The sequence below is a fragment of the Stegodyphus dumicola genome, chromosome 1, assembly GCF_044657685.1.
Source record: "Stegodyphus dumicola isolate Sdum_Otavi_A_Nest chromosome 1, ASM4465768v1".
Taxonomy (NCBI): domain Eukaryota; kingdom Metazoa; phylum Arthropoda; class Arachnida; order Araneae; family Eresidae; genus Stegodyphus; species Stegodyphus dumicola.
The window spans coordinates 39,935,870-39,957,923 of NC_140768.1; positions in this window are offsets into that span (position 1 = coordinate 39,935,870).

Consider the following 22,054-nt stretch of genomic DNA (forward strand, 5'->3'; position numbering starts at 1 on the left):
TATTTCCATATCATAATATACGATGTAAAATATTTTCTTATTTCCATATGTATTGTATTTCTAATTTAGAGTTTGCCTACATACCGTGTTACATAAACCGAAATCAAAACATTTTACAAGAAAACAACCACTTCTGTAGATTATTTTAATAATCTGCGAAAAAAAATTTAGGTAAAGAGAGACTGAGAAATTATTCAGTATGTTGGATTTCCGAGCTCAGATGACATACATAAAGGAAACATTAATTTGTTTTCCAGTAAATAAAAAAAAAAAAAACCTTCTCATATTTTTAAAAGCTGGTTTAATTATACACATCTCATTCTAAACAGGGGCACAGTTTGAAAATGTTTTTAACAATTACTATGTAAATTAATTTTAGATTTCTTAAAATTTCATAATAAATTTTAGCCCACTGAATAATAACCATTTCACGTTGGTTATCGAGAATAATTTTTTATTCACTGAAGCTATTTAATTTGCTAGTTAATCATCAAGTATTAGAAAAACAAATCGACAGCCTGTCATTTTCTGCTCCGCATTAAGTAGAAAATTTTAAATTTCGATAGTAAACTCAAATTTTTTAGCCTTATTTAATGTAGTGAATGTGTGGGACATAATCCAGCTCCCAGGAAAAGGTTAAGTATATATGAATAAACTTTAATAAAAATCTACTAGATATTAAAAACAAGAGATTAAAAACAACTAATTAAAATTTAAATAAAATTTAAAATATTAGAGGAGGCAGAGAACACTGGAGTATCAATTACAGCTGCTGTCTACTATAATTGTTTAAATCCTTTCATGTCTTCTCACAAGGAAAAAAAAAATCTGACGGGGCCAGCACATGACCTGTCAACGATATAAGAATGAACTTTAAGTAAATTATCACTTTCGGCTGTAACTGATATTTAATTTACTTATAAATTTATGTTTCAATGCACATCACTTTTTTTGCTCTTATGACTCATAAAATTCTATCATAAAATCTTTAAATTCAGCATAGCTTTAGAATTTCCAACAGAGTATTAATTTTTGCCATACATTGTTTAGTTTATTCCCTATGTTGTTTATATTTGCTATATCATTTCATTAAAAATAATGCGTAGAACATTTGGTAACACCATTTTTACTTCCTTGTACGAAGTAAAAAGGAAGTATTGTAATCGTGAAAGGTTTCAGGCAGCATATTTCAACGAAAATATTCATTTTGACCGCTTTTGAATGCAATTCAACGATGTATTTGCGTGATATCTGTACGTGAGGACAGAATAAAAGACGCTTTTCCTCCAAAAAAATTATAAAACTGCTTTAAAATGAATTCTGAAGAGAATTTTTCGTGGCGTCTGTACGTACGTACGTATCCTCGCATAACTCAAAAACGAGTAGCCTCAGAACGTTGAAATTTTGTACATAGGATTGCTATAACATGTAGATGTGCACCTCGTATTTTGGTTGCAATCGGCCGAGCCAAACGTATATAAATATATTTATATATATATCCCCTCTGTTACCCGGCTCAGTAATCTCAGTTTCTTTACTCTTATATGTTTGTAAATTGTACATTTTTTGCTTTAAAAATGGTTGAATTATGTTGTTCTTATTTTCCGGTTAAGGTTTTTATGCCTTTAGTAAATCTGAATGCAATATTTTTAGAATTATCAACAATTTAAAAGTCGTTTAAATGCGGTTAAGACTAATTATTTTTGCCATGGAGGCCATGTTTGTTTATATTTGAAACTTGACAGAATAACGGATTTGTTGCCAATCTAGAGAAACGTAGCTTCGCAACAACAAAGATAACGCCTTTCATTAATTATTGCGATTTAAATCATGCTTAATCCTTTCTGGAATTTTTTCGAGGAAATAAGTGTTTAAGATTCACTTCGAAATTTTTAATACAGATATTTTGGGTTTTTATGTATTTTTGCCTTGTCGCGAAGTGAGAACTGAATTAATTGAATGAGAAATACTGAATCGTCTGCGAAAAACTGTTTCTTTTTTGTTTTGTTTGCTTAATTTCTTTTATACATCGTTCTAGCTTTATTACAGTATTTGAATAGTATAGTATTTGAATAGCTTTATTATAGTATTTGAATATGGCAACGATTAGATAATTCTTTAAATGATATAAATTTTGTGCATTCTGAGTTATATTATGAATATTATACTGTTAAGAAAATATATGAATATAATACTGAAAATGAATGAAATATACTGAATAACATATGAATGAATATAACACTGGAATATGGTTATGAATATAATACTGGAAATATAATACTGTTAAGTGAATCTAGCGTCAGAGTGTCGCTATGGTAAACAAATACTAGATTGAATTTTAAAGAACGCATTTATTCTATTGTGGTTTATGCGCTGTCGGCGAAGTAGGTTTAATTCAATCCAATAAGTTTAAACGAAATGCAAGAAAAATGCGTATAATTTAATATCCGTACAAGGAAGTCATGTGATGTATACATCAGATTTTTTTTATCTGAAAAATGATTTGACACAAAAGTAAAACGAACACAAATTTAAGGATTGAGACTAATTGCTACATAAATCTCGTCGCATTTGGCATAATTTGAAGAATATATTTAATGCTTATATAGGTAATATTTGACCTCAGTCACATACCTTATTTTAAATGCCAAGTTTAAGAAGTTTTGGATTACTTCATAATATATTAAACTTGAAGCAAAGTATCACTTCCGGTTTATCAATTTTAGCTAAATTCTAATATGTTGTTTCCATTGATACAGAAATCTTAAATACTAAAATTGAAAAGTTTTGGATTATATTTTAATATAGTGTTTCTGTTATGAACTTTCTTAAAAACTGTTATGAACTTCAAGTGAAGTGTTACTCCTAGTTGTTTCTTAAAGACTGTTTATGTTAGTTGTTCTTAAAGATTTCATATGAAGTACCACTTCCAAGTTTACCCAAAATCTGAGTTTAGTCAAGTTTACTAAAAATCTAATCAACTCTTTCTATGAATGCGGAAAGCTTAAATATGAAAAGTAGAAGTTTTTGCGAATTTGATATAAAAGTTACTGCGGATGAAACAGTCGTCATACAGATACACGCAGACACATAAAACAAACAGACATCATTGTAAAAGTATTAAAAACAAGTTACGGGGACTATAATTCGTGTTTATTCTCTAAAAATTACTCACTATCGAAATTCGAGACCGAAAACATAACTTCTGCTGCCTATGTTTATACACTGGCGGGAGGTAAAAACGTGATTGTTCTTTTCTCCTGTGAGCTGAGCTGTCAAGTCCATTCATGTTCCTTGGGCTTTTAAGTCCTGTTAGTATAAAAAGGCCATCATGGCCTTCAAGTAGGTTCCACTTCCGCAAATCCAATTTCACCCAAAATCTAATTAACACTTCATATGAATGCAGAAAGCTTAAATACTGTAAACAAAAGTCTTTAAGAAACTTGATAAAAGAGTTATGGTGGACAGAAAAATTATTATACACATACAGACACATATCGTAAAGGTAAGTAAGTAAGTTTTTGGCTTCCCTGTTCCGGGAACTAAGCCCACTACAGGTCTACTCCCCCTTTGGGCACATCGTGCAGGTTCAGCCTCCACTATTACCCTCCAGGAGAGCAGCGCACCACCTGGATAAGACACCAGACAGCACCGGTCGTCTAATGCTCCTACCAGTCGATTGGGCGAGCACGTCGCAGCGGGACATTACCCAGCGACCCCGGGGGAGACCCCCGGGTTACTAGAACCACGCCGCGTTAGGACGTGCCAGACTCCGAGGCCGGCCAATAAGTGACCTTTCCCAGAGCCTTCAGAACCACCAAGTTCATAAATTTTATACCCCCGTGGCCGAGACTGCCTAGGTACAGATCCTAGCCAGTAGCTTCGCAGAGTTCTCTACGTCGACCCCCGGGGGGGCATATCGTAAAGGTAGTTAAAATGTGTTTGTATGAACCTTAATTCACTGAAAACTCACTTTCGAATATTTCACTTCAAAAACATTGCCTTCCTTACCTATGTATATAAGTTGGCGGAAGATAATATACCACATAAAATTCGGCGGCGGGGAGCAAAGGGAATGGGTTTTCCAATTATGATCGATCGTTTTGTAACAGCTTTCAGAAATTTCAAATTTCTCTATAGGCCTTGAAGTTTGTAATGCCTGAAATTCCCCAAATTCTCCATAAGAGTCTATTGAATTTTCTAACACTTCTTAAAATTAAGGTAGGTAGTTGAGAGTATTCTGTAAACATTTGTATATAATTTAATCACATTGAAACATTTCACTAGATTACTATTAAAATTTTGATGTAGGTGGTAATCTAAGTAATTATAAAACATTAATTGAAGATTAAGACACAGTGACCTTTCCCAGAGAATTAATTGAAGATAATTAATTGAAGATAATTCTTTAGTATAAACCTGTACACTAAGATTTTTTGTTAATTAATTAATCATATTAATTATTAATCTGTAATCGCATAATTATTTGTCTACTTGTTTATTCTTATCTATCAATTTTTACATATAGGTAGGCTTTCAATAGATAAACAAATATGTAAATAAATAAGGGAAAATCATGCAGAACTTGTAGTTTTTGTTAAAAAAAATAGAAAATTATTTTTTGACATTTAAACAAAGCAGTAATAGTAAGAAAAGAATCGTATTAATATCCCTAATTAAATTTTGATTTGTTTTTTTCCCTTCCTTTAAATGAATTTTATTTTGAGAATTTATAAACTTTATTTACAGGAAATTAATTTTTTGCATGGAAAATTATATGTCATTTATTTAAAAATATAAAAATTGTCCCTTCTCCCCCAAAATACTTTGTTAACACATACGTAGATTAACAAGATTTTAATCTTCGCTCATATTCTTAAGTACTTTTCTGTCATCTTACCGTATTTGCTCGCATTTTTCTCCCCCACCCCTTGCATACTTTTGCCCCTAGTGCTCCTAGTTTTTTTCAGCGTATGATTTAGAAAATTCTGATTTATGGTAACAAAGTAAAAAATGTGTGCGCAAATAGGTAAATATTTCGTGTAAGTAAAAAGAATATTATTGAAATATATAAATCATTTGTAAAACGTACTATAATAATATTAGTCTTTAAGTGTGATTTTAATATCCTATTTTATAATCATCAAGTCGTCTCTTCCGAAATAATAAACATCGAGTATTTTTACCATTCCTGTTTTCAAATTGTAAAATTAGAAGGAAAAGGGGAGATATGCGAGTCAATGCGATATTTGAAAAGAGAGAAGGCTCATCAGCGGCCGAGCAGGTAAAGCCGCTGAACGCTGCTAGTTCGGCCGAGAGTTCGAATTCCTGCGAGTAAGCTGGCTGCACAGGTATTTTCCTGGGGCTCTCCAGGATAACGTGCGTAAGAGCCAGTTTCGCTTAAAAAGTCTTCGGCGAAGGCATCCCTCTCCTTAGGCAGATAACTTTCTTGTGCTTTGCCATAATTTAATAAACCTAACCGAAGGGTTAGGTTTCGAAGGGCATTTATATAGCAATTATATTCCGCTAGCAACTAAACGGTCTTTATTACATTTTTCAATCATCATGTACTTAAATTTACGTTTTTTAATGTACTTAAATTACTAAACTAAAAAGAAATAACGCTACAGATAAGAAAATTTTTTATTCATCTCTTAGAATAAAATATGAAATTCTTCTCATTTTATTTTTCATTTCTTGTTACCTTGGGTACAAGAGCAAATATAGCAACGCTAGAGTAAAGCACGTCTTATACATTTTCCGAAAATAAATTACTATAAACCGCATTTTTGGAGTAAATGTAATTTCAAAGGACGTTTCAGCCTCGTTAGCTCAGAAGGAATTTAATTTTGGCATTTTGCGTTGGTTCACTATAAAAGTCTGTATTACTTTTGAAATTGTTGCCACCAAATATTAGAACCCTGCATTATATTTAAATAATGAAAAATCTGCATAAATGTATGTATATTTCTCGCATTGTGAAAGAAAACGGTACCTAGAGGCAGGAAATTTTGAATAACGTAATCCTCCTCTCGATTATAGAAGCCCAAATTTGAAATTTGTTTTATTATCTATTTCATATTTTGTAAAACTTAAACGGATTTTTATTAACAAACTCAACGATTTCAAACCAACATCGCATGCAACTTCAAGCACGGATATTTTATGCGCAAGATTTCTTTCTTTCTTTCTTTCTTTTTTTTTTTTTTTTTTTTTTTTGTGTGTGTGTGTGTGTGTGATATTGCTGCTGAATTGAACTTTATGGTTTAAATGCGAAGAAAATGATATTTAATAAGTAAAATTAATGTACAAAACGTTAGAAAACTGCTCCTTTGGGTGTATTATAAAATCTCAAAACTTTCAGATTTTTTTTTTAAACTTTTACATTGTTTTCTTATTTCAGCTTACATACTAATGAACATTTCCAAAAACCTGATATCTGAACTCTTAAAGACTTAGTCCCTCCTCCTCTTCCCCCCAAAAAACCGTGCGAAATTAAAACAGTGTTAATACAAATCTTTATAAAAGCAAAACTGGATGTTTGAATTCTTCAGGTGAAAACCTCTAGACGAATACTGACTTCTAAAACTCTTATAGTTTCTTAATTACTGTCGCTTTCTAGATTTTCAAAGTAAAGCCAGACAGGTTGTTTCAATTAATCCTTTGCTTCTATGTTCCCGCTGACTCCATGAAGCGACTGATGCGAAACTAAAATAATTTCTTCTGTAAATATGTGACATAATTATGCGTCTATTAGGGATTAAGTAAATCTTCTTTCAAGCATTTTCATCGCCATTTCAAGCTAAGTTCTCTAAAGAAGTCGAAATTTATTGAAGCTTGATTTACTAAAATATATTTTTACGCTCTGTTTTCATTCTATTTTCCACAGATTTAAATCACTGGAAATTATATCATAATAATCAAAAAGTAATTTTAAAGTTATTTTCCTTTATATTGTAACTGCTAAAGAGGAAACAAATTGTTCTCCAGTGGGTGCCTGGCCATTGTGGTCTTTGGGGCCAATGAACAAGAGAATTTCGTTGAAAAAACAGGTGCCAGCTTCCTACAACGCCCTAATACAGCCACTTCTTATTGAAGGTTTAAACTGTTTTTAAAAAAATTATTTACATCTAATATCTTACGAAATTTTTAGACACGTACAGCCTTTTTAGTTAGGGAATGTTAAATACTTTTTAGTTAGGGAATGTTAAGTCCTTCTCTTATTCCCAATAGTCCAAGACGCAATGCAGTTGCGGCTTTCCGTCTGTCTACAGGACATGATTGCCTTACCGCCTACCTGCACTGCATAGGCGTTTTAAGCGATCCTGTTTGTCCACTTTGTGATTCTGGAGAAGAAATGGACAGGGACCAACTTCTCCAATGCTGGGCTCTTCGTTGCCTTACAGAAGAGTCGAGATACTGGGAGACAAAAATGATTTTTAGGCAATACCTTCGTTCTTTTTGTTCTTAGTTCTATTGTTTGTAACCTCTGTTTATAAGATTTTAGTTCTTTATAACTTCTTGTCTAGCCACTGAAAATTTTAAAAAATATTATAAAGGCCAATTTTTAATGATAGTAATTATATTAAAAATTATAAAAGCAATTTTTCAGTAGCAAAGCAAAATTTATGCCTCTCTTATTCGAAGTCAAAATTTTCATATAAAACTTAAGAAGTTTAATTTAACCTATGTGTTGCAACATGGTAGGCTTGAATGATATTGTTACGAAATGTACAGGCGCAGTGGGATAGCTTTCCCGCAAAGCAGGTTTAGGGTTGCCATAAAATAGCAATGGAATGTAGGGTTGCCACATTTGGCGACAAAATTGGCGATATACCATGGACGGTTGGAGAACCTTCTGGAACGAATTCTTACCGGCTTAGCCCAGAATGTTCTCGAACACAAGGCGAAAGCTATATAAACACTGCTGGCCCTCAGTCAGTTAGTATTGAGTTGGTGTCTCGTCTAGCGAGTCAATCCCTGCGAAGTCGATCGAGTCGACAGCCGGACAGCGAGTGCTGAGTGGGTCGTCGAGTGCACCGAAAGAGTCTCGTAGTGTATCGCGGTTAGTGCATCGTCGAGAGAGCGTGTTGAGCTCCGGGAACGACTGAACCGAAGAGTCGGGAGCTGTGCTCTGTGTATCGTCGAGTGCATCACGAATTGTAGCGTGGAGAGTCTAGAGAGTACGTGGAGTTCCGAGAACGACCAAGCAGAGTTGGGAGCTGTACTCTAGTGCTTTGTCGTGAAGCTGTCTCCACCGTGATAGCCTGATAACCTGGAAGCTGTGTCGCTGATCGTGTCAGCGTGTTTATAGTAGTTCATCGACGACTGTAAAAACGTGTTTTGAAGCTGTCCTGACAATACTGCCCAATAACGTGTGTTTCGACACTTCATCAAGTACTATTGTCAGTATTCACTCTAAATCTTCACGAACCTCGTACGAACGTGAAGGGAGAAAATAACGTAACAACTGGTGTCAGAAGAAAAACGTAACAATATTTTGAATTCACGTTATTATTTTTTTGCACACAAAGGCACTTCCTGTTTCGGCTCTACCCGTTTATTTTACCCATATATTTCATGAATCCTTTGCCCCTTCCAATGGATTGAGCAAGTGCAAGTGACCAAAGAGGAATTTCGTATTCAGGAATACCTTCAGTTCTAAGCAGCAAGTTCTTAGAACACAAAATGAATTGTGATCTTGTGTATAGATATTTTAAAATTCTTTCAGATGCTCCAAATCGGTAGTAACTATCCTCGGTTGATGCTAAATGCATTCGCATTTGACAGGTGTCCGAATGGAGTCTCTAGCCCAATATAGCAAGAGAAGACGATTTTCTAACTTGTAGAGTTTTCGAACAAGTAACAGATGATGAAGCATGAAAAATCGATAACAGCAATTATAATGGAATATCTGTATAAGGTAGGGTAGCAATATCTCATGAGAGCTTCTTCAAAGAAGATGGCAGAGAACCGACAGAGAACGATGTGCTACACCTAATTGCCACCAGTAAAATTGGGCTAGGAAAAATTGTCAGCATCAATGTGAAGATGGGGTGTGAGGTTAGCGAGAACCAAGTAGAAAAGAAATACCAGTGATTGTAAAAAACATGTTTCATAATACACTTAAAATTGCTATAACATATGTATATACAAATATTCATAGTTTAAAATAGGAATGGTGTCATTATTAATTTCCAGGATTTTTCGGAACAATGTCTCGGCCATTTTGGCAATATACAAATTAATTTCGAGAATTTTAAGTTTACGGAGAATTGCCGAGTTTCCAATGTAAGACGATATGTTATTGTCGCATTAATTGTTTTACTGATACTGAGAAAATGTTGTCCCATTACATTAATTTAAATCATGACATCTTACTTGAAGTGACAAAAGATTTTATTTCCTGGTTTAGAAACAACAACAACAAGAAAAAAAAAATATTTACGAATTGATTGCTGCTTGCAAAAAAAAAAAAAAAGAACTGATTTCATTCATACTGAAATATTTTTATACATTTTTTTCATATAAATTTTGCTTTGGCCACAGCCTGCTCATCTGTCGGTCTTTGCCCGATAGTATACTTTATTTTCTGCTCTTGATACTTTACATTTATAGTATTTTGCGTTTCAATGTATAGCAAAGCTTAAGTTTTTAATCATTTATTCTTAAGTAACATAAAAACTCTGGTATAAAGTATATTTTGTCTATTTTTAAGTGATTTTTGTCAAAGCAAACACATTTTCTGAATTGCGTTACATTACTAACACTTGTAGAACACGTATTTCTTTTTTAAATGAGTACCAAGTCAAAAATGCTTTCTGAAAGTTGACAAGCCAATTTAAAAGATAAACACAATGCTTTTCAAAAATTGCGTTTTCTTAAGCACGAAAAGTAAGTCACCGTTTATATTAATACATCTCAGACAGCATGTTTGAATCAACCACTAAGCAGATTTTACCTTTAACCGCTGCTCGATCTAGTGAAAGAACATCGTAAGAGAAAATGTGTGTCCCAATTCTCGAAAACGCCTTTGGTTATTCTCTGCTCCAGATTTATTGAAGTTTCTGTCTCTTTCAAAAGAATCTGACTTATTTCTTATTGTTTAATGTTTTTTGTTGTATTCGTATCGATGCTTTCATTTTGAATTCTTTGATGATGTCTGGAAGCAGTTTGTGAGCGATCGATCAAGCGCAAGTTAAATTTCGCTGTACTGGAAAGATTTAACAAATGAATAGAAATTATCTTAGTTCTTTGGAATTTTTTGGGGAATTTAGGAAAATGGCTGATTTTAAAATGTTTTGGAAATTCAGCTGAAAACTATCAAAAAATAGATGCTACTATTTTAGGTGGATTTTGTTTTCCGTTGATAAACGGTTGTGTATTTGATCTTTGAACAACACAGGTTTGAGCTAAGTAGTTACTCTTACAATCGGAATATTTACTGTATATTGAAACTTTTTCGAATTTTCTGAAAATATGCAGATGAATAATGTAATTTGTTAGTAATGAAATTTAAATTAAAAAATGTGCATCAATTGCAACATGAAAGTTTTAGATTACACTCTAACATCTCGAAAAAATTCAACATAAAAAATTTTTCAAATGCAAGAAATCAAACAAAACTGAAAATAATTTCAATCTGATTTTTACTTCCTTGTACGAAGAAAAAAGGAAGATTGTAATCTCGAAAAGTTTCAGGCAGCATATTTCAACGAAAATATCCATTTTGACCGCTTTCGAATGCAATAAAACACTCTTTTCCTCCAAAAAAATTATAAAACTGCTTTAAAATAAATTCTGACGAGAATTTTTCGTGGCGTCTGTACGAACGTACGTACGTATCTCGCATAACTCAAAAACGAGTAGCCTCAGAATGTTGAAATTTTGTATATAGAAGTACTATAACATGTAGATGTGCACCTCGTATTTTGGTTGCAATCGGCCGCACCAAACGTATATAAATATTTTTATATATATATCCACTCTGTTACCCGGCTCAGTGATCTCAGTTTCTTTACTCTTATATGTTTGTAAATTGTACATTTTTACTTTCAAAATGATTGAATTATGTTGTTCTTATCTTCCAGTTAAGGTTTTTATGCCTTTAGTAAATCTGTGTGCAATATTTTTAGAATTATCAACAATTTTAAAGTTGTTTAAGTGCCACTAAGCCTAATAATTTTTTTGATGGCGGCCATTGCTTGTTTACATTTGAAACAGCAGAGTAGTGGGTTTGCTGCCAATCTAGAGAAATGTAGCTTCGCAACAACAAAGATAACGCCTTCATTTATTATTGCGAATTAAATCATGCTTAATCTTTCCTGGAATTTTTTCGAGGAAATAAGTGTTTAAGATTTACTTAATTTTTAATAATTAGTAATTTGATTTTTAATAATTAGTAATTTTTAATACAGATATTTTGAGCTTTAATGTATTTTTGCCTTGTCGCAAAGTGAATACTGAATTAATTGAATGAGAAATACTCAATCGTCTGTGAAAAACTGTTCCTTTTTTGTTTTGTTTGCTTAATTTCTTTTATGTTTTAAAGAATGCATTTATTCTATTGTGGTTTATGCGTTGTCGGTTAAGTAGATTTAATTCAATCCAATAAATTTAAACGAAATGCAAGAAAAAATGCGTATAATTTAATATTCCGTACAAGGAAGTCATGTGGTGTACACATCAGATTGTTTTATTAGGATTTCAGTTTGTATGACGTTAATAACAGAAGAAGCCTACAGAATTCACTGTGGCAAGGAGTGCAAGATTGCGCCTGTCATTGACAAGAGCCTTCAGCACCATACAGTTGACAGTACGACAGTTCCGCCCCCAATTTTGATTGAGAGTACCCCTGGAGGACGAGTCCAAGGGTTTTTCAACCCTCTTCTCCTACCACTAACCTTTCTGGAGAACTTTGGGCTCGCCGCATAATTAGAGTGCGTCCATGCTGCACGGACACTATACATTTACAAGCATCCATGCCTTCTCCGAGATTCGGAATGGGGCCTTCGGTACCGCAGTAGGCTCTCTTAACCACTATACCGTCTGGGCGGCACGGACATCAGTTTAATACATGAAAATATTCAGAATTAAGAAGTTATGAAGAATCAAATATTTTAAGAACTAATTAACCAAAGTTCACAAGATAAAACATAAAATGACATTTTTAGAAATAGAAGAAAATTTTCTAAAATACCATTCAATTTGAAGCTTAATTATTCGGGCATAAATGCGCCTTTTTCGTTGAATCAATTTCGGCCTATATCTGCAATTCCCACAGGTCAACTGGCAATAATTTATGTTTAGCCACGAGTCTAAATTCGTGTACAGAGAGCGGTAACACCTTCTTCGGATATGTAAAATTGCTCACATTGCTGCAATGTTAAAATTCTTCAAAGAACTGTAATTTCAGTTCAAAAGCATGAGCCATGTCCACACGGAAAGACGTGTATCAAGCAAATACTCTTCTTTCGTAATAAATTTAAGGTAGTATTTCCTCGCCTTCCACACAAAGGAAAATTTAAAATGCTTTTCAGAGACAACCTACTCTTAACTATTACACCTCGCTCTCGCTATCTGCAACGGAGTAGAGGCATATCTTAAATTATGCCGAAGCCCATCGGAGCCCGGCTTCTGTACTTCTCTGCGTTTAAGATAAATCATAAATTTAGCCGGAACGCCTCCAGCGTTTCTTTTATGTAAGTGAACCACAATTTCAGTACACAAATTTTATTTTAATAAGAAGTCTACCTTAAAAATCGCTTATAATTTCTGAATTCAGAACTGTCTTCCTCTCGGATACAAATCTTGGACAGAGGTTGAAACTGTTAAGGAAAGAAAAACCCTAGTCCACGCTTATTCTCCGAAAAGTGTAAAGAAATTATGAAAGCGGGTGAATTTTTCGAAAAGTACTAAAAGTGGTACCCTGGTCGTTTATGCAAGGTTTGTTCGTGCAAAAATTCTTTTCCTTTATATAAACTTTACCTGGGCATAAAGTCTTTTTTCATTGAATGACGGCATAAGATGCACGTGGCAGTAGTAGGCGAATGATGGAGAGGAAAAGATCATTCATAACATAGTGTGGTGTAGGACTGGCATTATTTCTAGCAACGTTTATAAAATTTGGCGTGCAATAGCAGGTATGAAATGGAACAGCGAACTAATTTAGAGTTCTATTTCAAGCTTTGTAAATCTGCGATAAATTGTTGTGACACGCAGAAACCAATTTTCGAAGATGAAACTGTATCTTGAAAGATTCCCCCACCCCCGGGGACCGACTAGGAAGCAATTGTCGGTTTTCTGGCTAGAACCTGCACTTAAACATACAGACACCTGAGGTAAATAATCAGTCTTCACAGTGACCCAGAGGTATATTCGGAATTGAATTATACTTTTATTTTGTCTACAATAGTGTGCATTGTTATTATCATTATCTGTGCATTTATCTGTACATTAAGATAGCTAACTATTGCATTGCACATCATAGGTCTTATCCTTTTGCAGCCCAGCATTTTATAGCAATTCTTGATGGATACTTGTAGGATAAAACGATTGTAACATATGCCTTAAAATGTAATTAAACACTTTTAAGGCTTTAAATGTTCTGAACATATGGTTTATAAATGAGTGTTAATATTATTACATTTACATCTAACTGCATTATTATCTAGATTCATATCATTGTCTACAATAGTGTGCTTCCACCTTATATATTCTTCACTGAAAACATATACTCTCTTCAAGAGCCTTTGTATGCTCATGTTGTTTCACTATCGGTATGTTTTCCGGAATTACTCTATTTATTAGTAGAACAACTTAGTAAGTATCTCTTCGCTGAAAACTGTACCTTCTTCAAGAGCCTTGTTTGTCCATGTTATTACTATTTTTTTTTCCTTTTAAAAACACAATAATGCTGTCTGTACTCTCACCCTAGCCTTTGGCTGGGGCTTGACCGGAAGTAGTTCAAATCCGATGAGTAGGTGAAAATCCTGTGTGGTGCCCTGGTCGGGAGCCTGCTCAGCGGCGAGCAGTAGTAGTCTTTACAGTGACTAGAACCATAGTTTATTCGGTGTTAGGTTTAGGTGCAGCATGGACCGTACTGGAACTGTCTGGTCTGCCCCTTGGTTGTGGGGGCGTTATATTTGGAGACATAAAAGGTTGTCCTTGGAGATTTGGCTTCCCTTAGTCAACATCGGGAGACAGTCTATGACATATCTTTGTACTCTTTGTTGGTGACTGCTTGCCGGTCACCATTGACTTGTGTTAATTTATCCCAGACTGTGCGCAATTTTGTCCCCGTGGGTTCATTGGGGAGGTTATGCTCCCTCGAATCACCTCCAGGGGTATAACCATGTAGGGGCATCTTAAGCCTAATTCTTTAAAGGGCATTAGTGTACTCCTTAGTGTACTCTTTAAAGGGCATTTGCGTATGGTTTAAACATTTTCGGGAGTCGGGATTCCCTTCAAGAAGCTGGTCGAAGTAGTAGTTCTCCTACTTCTCATAGTAACGAAAACATTGAAGCAGATGCAAGCCAGAAACAGCGACAATGATTTTTACCACGTAGAAGGATGTTCCGGCAAAATGTATTACAGAGGATCTCTCTTACATTCCCAGAGTACGGAGAGATTTGCTTGTGGTTTCTTCTCTATGATAAGGTCCTACCACATTCGGCATTTGTTCAGAAAAAGTTTATAGAGTAGTAGAGTAGTTCTTGATGATTCGCTGTGCTCACTCTACCTAGACTCAACAGACTTGTTTCTGTCCCTGCACTTAAAAGAGTTCTAAAAGAATGACAATGTCCGAATATTTCAGAACATTAAAAGCCTTGCGGCGAGAGTTCTGCATGTGATTTCGAAAGAAGACTTTACCCGCAGTTTTTACTTGTCAGATGTGCTTTCCAAATTTCTAACATTACTTTGAAGGAATATAAAACTTTTTCCCTGATTTAAGAAACAAATTTTTAGTTATGAACGCATTTACTGAACTTTATTGTCGCATTTTATTTTTCTAGTCTCTACAACAGAATATCAGTAGCTAAGTTTTGGTGTAGTCAACATTTATAGACGAATTTTCGACAGCGTGAGGGGTTGGCGTTCTTAAATCCCCAGCATTATTTAGCTTATATTCATGTTCACTCATAGAAATGTTCATGTTTACTCATAGACTCATAGAAATGAGTCTGTATAGAATTGATATTGCATAAGATTGACATGGCCTTACGTCGGAAATTGGATAGCCATCACGCGATGGACAGTAGTTATCAACATGTAATTAATGCGATAAGAAAGAAATTTTGATAATGATTTAATGACAAGAGGATTAATATATGTTTGTTACCCACACAGAATTGTCACAAGCATGTGATGCACACCTGGGATCAATGCCAACATACCGCCGAAGCTGGCACACATCAACATTAGTACAGAGAGACAATACTTATAATTAACAAGGCTTCATAAAAATAAATATGAATTTAATTAAATGATTTTATATTGTTGTTTCTGTATCAAATTAGCGACAGTATAGGATCGAAACAGGTTTTTTTTAAGCTGCCATCTCGATCTTTTCCCGTCATTTGAAAGTCAAGAATATTTTCACAAGGATTAAAATATGATTAATGTTTCAGCAGTGTTGCCATAACCTTCTTTAGAAAAATGCTTTAACGAGCAGTTAACCAAGCAAAAGTGATTTTCCTTTTTCTCAGCGAATTAGGCACAAGAAAGAGGAAATAATTTTATTGTTCTTCTTTAGATTTTTAATTTATTTTTTGCGATAATAAATTATGCAAAATTTTATCCGTTTTGTTTCAGGTGAACGAATGGATAAAAGTGAAAGAAGAGGTTAGTTAGATTTGCTTCGGTGTCTTTTCTTACGAACTGGAATGCTACAGTCATATTTGATGGCGTTTACTCTTTGCAAGAATTGAACGAAACTTCTTTAAGGAAGGAAAGCTTCTCAAAGCAAAAGCCCCTTGCATTCTTATTTCATTGAAATTAAAAATGGTAAATTTATTGAATTATAATTCTAGAAACAATAGAAAGAATTTAAGTAATAAAAACAAAATCTGAAAGCTTTCAGTAAATTACTCCCAAATGGGCATTTTTTTATGTTTTCTGTGTTACCTTAACTTATTAAATATCACGTTCTTCGCACTTAAAACATAACCTGCAATTCAAAAGCAATATCGCAAAATAATTTTAAAATAAGCATATCTTTAGAAATTTTTTATCTCCAGGGCGCGAGACGCGCTGGAGATAAAAAAAAATTTTTTTTCAGTACAATATTGCCATTGCTCGCTTTGAAATCATTGTGTTTGTTAATTAAAAATTCGTTAAAGTGTTACAAAATATGAAATCGATAATAAAACAAATTTCAAATTCCAAATTTGGGATTCCAAATTTCAAATTCCAGATGACTATATTCGGTAGAAGATTATGTTATTCAAAATTTGATAGCTCTAAGTACCGTTGTTTTATCCCAATGTGAGAAACATACATACATTTATAGAGATTCTTCATTATTTAATTTCTTTAGCACAGGGCGATAATATTTGATGGCAACAATTTGAAAAGTGAACCAACATTTATAGTGAACCAACTCAAAATGCCAAAACGAAATTAATATTCCTCTAGGGCAAATTGCCCCTTTGGTCTAATGATTCCCAAATCAAAAACATAACGTGTTCTGATTTTCAAAATTATGAAAATCCAAGGACAAGAATCATTTTAAAAAGATAGATATCTAAGTAACATGTTCCCGTTTTTGACGCCAGATGTATTACTAATGAAATGTTCAGTTTTTATATTGGAAATTGTACGCATTATATGTAAGTTATCGTGTCCGAAGTTGATAAATGTTGAATGAAGATCACCTTAGAAATCCAAAGGAAATTCTTAAAAGTAAAACGAAATGAAAAAGTTGAGGTTTCATTTGCACTATGTAGTTGAATTTAACCAGCGATTTCCTTCAATCTAAAAATCTTAATATTTTTATTTCTTTAACAAAAATTTTATGAAAACGAATTGTGAAAGAGAATTTTAAATAAATTTAAATACTATAGTTTTATGTTCAATGCATGCATATAAAATTAACCTGTTTACATAATCGTGGTAAATTATTGAACTGAAACGGAAAAACGAAAAAAAATTGAGGTTAAAATCATGTTAACAAACGTTAAATTCGTAAGGGGAAGGAGAAACATATTCTTATTTTAAAAGTCATAAAAGATTCTTGTTTATCGATAAAGCTTTTAGAATAAGGTTCGAATATATTTCAATTAATTAATGAGAAGGTATAAACATATGCTAGTAATATATAAAAAAAGATAATTAATAATTCCTTGAAAAAAATAGATAGTCTTTTCAAAAATAATCCACATGAAAACTTAAGATATTTAAGATGACTTAAAGGCAAATAAACTCCAATAAAATTAATACACATTAAGTTGAGACCGAAATTGATATATAAGTTTATTCTTATCAGTTTTCTTTGTATTTTATGTGCTTTGGAGTAACTAAAATTTATATAGTGAAGGAAATTTTGCATGGTATTAAGAACATTATGCAAACAACTGTGCTGAAATTAAGTTATTTTCTTTTTAACGGCAGAAAGGTATATCGTACAGTAAGTACCCTGTACAGTATTAATAGCAGATATTGTTGACTCCTATATAAGATCTGAGCCCACGAGCGGCGGAGCGGTAAAGTCGCTGAACACTGGTAGTTCGGTCCGAGATTCGAATCCCGCAAACGGGCTGGGTGCATGTGGGTTTTCGTGGTTTTCCCCATTGTAACGTGTATACGACCTCCAGGAAGGCATCCCTCCCCTTAGGCAGATAGCCCTAATTAAATAAACCAAGCTAAACCTATAGAAGATCTACATTTTCCATCAAAAAGTTAAAATAACAAGCGGTTCGGTTATCCTTTTCGGTTAGCCTGAATTGGCACATTCATGCTATATATTAGACTATATTAAATATGCTATTTATATATTAGACTAGACTAAACATATTAAATATAAATATGATATTTATATATTAGACTAGGCATATTAAATATAAATATGTTATTTATAAATATATTACATATATTTTCATATGCTAATTTGGAATTGATGTTAATTCTTTAATTAATCTATACATATTTACAAGTATATGTATGTTATTCTTGTGCTATATATGATATTATATAAATATTTAGTATTTTAAATCTAATTACAGTTTTGGATATTTCTTCTGATAACTAAAAATTAACTTTTATGTATGTGTATATCATTAAATGCATCAGAAATTCTTTTTTAAAAGCATTGTTTTAAAAGTTTGTTATATTTTGTAAAAATATTGTTATATAAAAGTATTGTTTGAAATTATTGTTATGCACGAATGCATAAGTATATACATTAAATTTAAGAAGTCATTAAAGACGAGCTGAGCTAAAAATGCATAGGTTCCAAAAGCTCTAGGGGACTGTTGGTCATTCTGTTGAACTATATATATTTAATATTAAAAAAGAGAAAAAAAACTGATTGCAGTTTTTGCTTCTGTAATATATGTGGGCAAACAAGTGATCCTTGGAAATATACCGAAATAAACTTATGCCGTTGTACTACAAACTGAGAGTGTAACGTACATGAGAGATTCGAAGTTTTCAGAAATTTATTCTCTTACGGCATTAATAGCGTTTGTACCTAATTCTTATTTTGAGGTTGTAGTTTAACGTTGATTCCCAGTAAGGTATATTTTACTGTATATGCTGTCAATGAGTGAGCAAAGCAATATCACTTGAAAGGCTGCACCATGTTAACTCACCTTCTTAATATAAGAGATAATCTTTATGTATTTTTATTTTTTATTACATAGCATAAACAGCTTTTGAAAATTTTCTGTCTTATCAATGTATAATAAAGAGGTTTAATACCTAATCAGCTATTCACCCTTAGCCTTGACAGTTTTATTCCCAACTGAGCTCAGAAGAAAAATCTCAGCTATTTTATTCCCATTTGTTCGGCGCCTGAACATATCCCCCTCATGCGTTTTTATGCTATGCTCTAAATTTTTAAGAATACTTCCATTACAACTGGTAAATCAGCAGGCTTCTTTATTTCCATTTTTATAGACATGTATAGATCAAAAAGACCTGCCATCATAAATTAAGGTTTCCATTCCATTCCCTTTTTTCTATGACTATCTTAAAATAATTTCTATCATAACCCATACCGCATAGTACAACAAGCTAACCGCCCAACCATTATTGCGTCGCTGACTGCCTTGCCGAATGGCCCGGGTTCGAATCCCGGATAAGGCATGGATGTTTGTAAATGTATAGTGTCTGCGCGGCATGACGACATTCTAAATATGCGGCGAGCGGAAAGTCCTCTCTTGTGGTTTGGTGGAAGGCGGGAATCCATTGGACCCGTCTCTCCCGGGGTGCTGCTCTCCATCAAAGCTGGGAGCGGAAATGAGCTAAATCACAAGGTGCTTAAGGTTGTTGCCAACGTAGGCGTATCGTGCGCTCCTTGCCAGGAGGAATTTCGTGAGCTTGGGCTGATGTTACTATAAGACAAGTGCGCGTAAGTAACAACAACAAGCCAAAAAGAAAAAAGTTGCTAAACTTTGTTTCTTATTAAAGATAGGCTAGTACCAGTCTCGTGTTTGTTCTGGGACACTCACTGGAACATTTTCTTTCTCTCGCACCATCTTAGCTTTCTTGCTGGGATTTACTTGTCGAACATTGTACGTGAAGTGCTCATAAAGCATTGTTTTACTGAGCCAGACACGTCGCGCTTTCGTGATATTCTCGGCAATACTTGAATAGACTAGACTAGAACCTCTGCAGATTGGAGAGGAGGACCGTCGAACGTGAAGGTTATTCTGTCTGTTGATCTCGCTACGAGTATGTTCTGATGATAGTCTGCAATTTATTTGCCATACTGTCAACGCCGCTGGCCTTTTGAAAAATTTATAACTTGTGCCTGTCACGTGATACGTTTTCTGAATTATGAGTGTAGTTTACTTTCCAATTAACGTCGCCCATGTATGCACATGTTTGAGAACATCCGCCCTTCCACCATGCGAAATCGAAAAATCGCAACGACAGACGGTACACATCCAGGGGCGTAGCTAGAGTTCCTAGCGCCCGGGGACAACTGAAGAATTTGCGCCCCTTTCTATGTGCCAAGATTGGAAAACATTTCATTAAAAAATTTCGTAGCATCAGTTTGGCGCCCCTTGTATGCTGCGCCCGGGGACAGATGTCCCCCCTTGCCCCACCCTAGCTACGCCATTGTACACATCGCAAATTTATTACATTTCCTTGAGGAAATAATGGAAGGAAAGTCAACTGTGTACGATTTTTGAAACGTGCACGAGTATTTCACCTTTCTCGCGGACATAACAAAAGATGATAATTTCTAAAACTATTTCCCGAAAGTACGTGTGCTAACACAACTCAGGACAAGATGAACGAAATAACGAAAGAACATCCAAATAACGGCCTTGAGCTTGCTTTGTGATCATTGACTAATATATGCCAGATGACACGCAGTGGAGCTCGATGCCCATTGGTGTGTGTGTGATTATGGCAAAGCCTCGAGAGCTATCTGCCTAAGAGGAGGGATGCCTTCGTGGAGGACTTTCTAAGGGAAACTGGCTCGTATACACGATGCCCATTGGAGAACTGGAGAACGACGTTTCTGGATACGTATGCTATCACTCACAAAGCAGAAATTCTCATCTGATTTGCAAGATTTTGTTTTAGATATAATCTAGAGAAAATTCCATTGCTTTCATACGTCCAAAATCACTTTTTTTTTTTTTTTTTTTTTGTTCATATAACGAAGTATTAAGGCAAGTTCCATAAAAATCGTGAGAAATAAAGAATAAGAAAAAGTCGGGAGAAATATATTGTAAATCGGGTTGGCGGGAGAGCGGTCGAAAATCGGGAGTCTCCTGCCTAAATCGGGAGAGTTGGTAACTCTGCTCAAAGGTCGAGGGATCTCACCTTAGCTACAGATATCCTGGGAGGGGCCATTTTGTGTGATCAAGAACCTAAAAAATGCAGTGGTGTTTATCCGAAAAATTCCTTCTTCTGAAAATCTGATAAGAGCGTTATGACAGACCTTGCACCTGGGCCGTGCAGGCATTATGGACGAGGAAGAAATTGTAAAATTTATAAATATTTGAGTCTGCATAGCTGTAATACCATTGATTGTTATATTTATTGATTTTTTTTGGTTTAATTCTTGCATTTTAGGTAGCAGTTTTATAGTTTAGTTTTGTATAATTAAATTTTTTCTTACATATTTTGTATACTTGTTTATGTCTAATGCAGAAGAGGGTAAACTTTGTGATTCTAAATCAAACACAGATTAAACCGGGGAAATATCTCAAGCAAAATATGGGCAGAAATGTTTCTAACTGTCCCTGTCAATAATTTGTGTTGCCAAAATAGCAGCATTTAGTGAATTCGTATCAACTTGGTGATTTTCTAGAAATTTCAAGAAAACGCATTTTTGAAGCTCTAGGAGTCTGGTTGTATAATTAAGCTGTTTGCTTACTTAGTTTGTTGAAAAGTTGCCTTTCTTAACAGTGCACCGAAGCTTCCTAAGTCCTGGCAATACCATATAAATACGCTTTCGACAGCGAGTTTTCTGTTAATCAGTCCTGTGTGGTTTTATGAGACTTCGGTTCCTTACACTGTGAGTAACATCAGTAAATAATATTTCTGGTGTGTAAAGCTACGTTCAGACGACAGTATAAAGGGCATAAGTGGTTTAAGCCGAGCTGCGCTGCCAGGCAACCAGTCTGTGCTACGTCACAAAATCTGGTTTAGGGCTCTTGGCATAACGTTCGAAATTTTCAACTTTATGCTGTCCACCAATATAATAAGCGTCGACCAGTCAGAGCGAATGCACGAAACCTGAATGGGAAAACAGAGCGGGAAAGCTGTAGACACAAACCCACGCATGCGCAAATTTAGCTTCTCTAAGTGGGTGCGGCTTAGACCCTGTGTCGCAGGTGAGAATGGAATTCCCACATTTTATTCCTTGTGACAA